Source organism: Pristiophorus japonicus, unplaced genomic scaffold (assembly GCF_044704955.1).
Source record: "Pristiophorus japonicus isolate sPriJap1 unplaced genomic scaffold, sPriJap1.hap1 HAP1_SCAFFOLD_377, whole genome shotgun sequence".
NCBI classification, from domain to species: domain Eukaryota; kingdom Metazoa; phylum Chordata; class Chondrichthyes; family Pristiophoridae; genus Pristiophorus; species Pristiophorus japonicus.
In genome coordinates, this window is record NW_027253620.1 from 319,271 (window position 1) to 321,292 (window position 2,022).

A 2,022-nucleotide genomic window follows, 5' to 3' on the forward strand; every position below is an offset into this window, starting at 1 on the left:
ATGTGCCGAATAAAGTGTTGAATGATGGGTAGAATGATGTCTAGAATGATGTGTAAATCATGTGGTGTAGAATTATGTGTCGAAGTATGTGCAGTATGATTTGTAGAATGATGTGTTGAAAGATGTGTAGAATGATGTGTAAAATGATTCGTAGAATGATGTGTAGAATGATGTGTAGAATGATGTGTAGAATGATGTGTAGAATGATGTGTAGAATAATGTGCAGAATGATGTGCAGAATGATGTGTCGAATGATGTGTAGAATGATGTGTCGAATGATGTGTAAAATGATGTGTAGATTGATGTGTAGAATGATGTGTAGAATGATGCGTAGAATGATGTGCAGAATGATGTGTAGAATGTTGTGCAGGTTGATGTGTCGAATGATGTGTAGAATGATGCGTAGAATGATGTGCAGAAAGAGGTGTAGAATGATGCGTAGAATGACGTGTAGAAAGATGTGTAGAATGATGCGTAGAATGATGTGTAGAAAGATGTGTAGAATGATGCGTAGAATGACGTGAAGAATGATGTGTAGAATGATGTGCAGAATGATGTGTCGAATGATGTGTAGAATGATGTGTACAATGATGTGTAGAAAAATGTGTAGAATGATGCGTAGAATGATGTGTAGAAAGATGTGTAGAATGATGCGTAGAATGACGTGTAGAATGATGTGTGGAATGATGTGTAGAATGATGTGCAGAATAATGTGTTGAATTATGTGTAGAATGATGTCTAGAATGATGTGTAAATCATGTGGTGTAGAATGATGTGTAGAATTATGTGCAGAATGATTTGTAGAATGATGTGTTGAAAGATGTGTAGAATGATGTGTAGAATGATACGTAGAATGATGTGTAGAATGATGTGTCGAATGATGTGTAGAATGATGTGTAGCATGATGTGTCGAATGATGTGTAGAATGATGTGTAGAATGATGTGTAGAATAACGTGCAGATTGATATGCAGAATGATGTGTAGAATGGTGCATAGAATGATGTGTAGAATGATCTGTGGAATGATTTGTAGAATGATGTGTAGAATGATGTGTAGATTGATGTGTAGAATGATGTGTAGAATGATGCGCAGAATGATTTGTAAAATGATGTGTAGAATGATGTGCAAATTGAAGTGTCGAAAGATGTGTAGGATGATGTGTAGAATGATGTGTAGAAAGATGTGTAGAATGATGTGCAGAATGATGTGTAGAATGATGTGTAGAATGATGTGTAGAATGATGTGTAGACTAATTTGAAGAATGATGTGTTGAAAGATGTGTAGAATGATGTGTAGAATGATTTGCAGATTGATGAGTAGAATGATATGTAGAATGATGTGCAGAATGATGTTTAGAATGATGTGCAGATGATGTATATAATGATGTGTAGAATGATGTGTAGAATGATGTGTCGAATGATGATGTGTAGAATGATGTGTAGAATAATGTCGTGTAGAATGATGTGTAGAATGATGTGCAGAATGATGTGTAGAATGATGTGCACAATGTTGTGTAGAATGATGTGTGGAATGATGTGTAGAATGATGTGTAGAATGATGTATCGAATAATGTGTAGAATGAAGTTGTGTAGATTGATATGTAGAATGATGAGTAGAATGATGTGCAGAATGATGTTTGGAATGATGTGTAGAAGGATGCGTAGAATGATGTGTAGAAAGATGTGTAGAATGATGTGCAGATTGATGTGTCGAATGATGTGTCGAATGATGTGTAGAATGATGTGTAGAATGATGTTTTGTAGAGTGATGTGTGGGAGGAAATGGAGAATGATGTGTAAAATGATGTCGAGAATGATGTGCAGAATGATGTTGAGTAGAATGATGTGTCGAATGATGTGTCGAATGATGTGTAGAATGATGTTTAGAAAGATGTGCAGAATGATGTGTAGAATGATTTGTAGACTGATGTGTAGAATGATGCGTAGAATGATGTGTAGAATGATGTGTAGAATGATGTGCAGATTGATGTGTCGAATGATGTGTAGAATGATGTGTAGAATG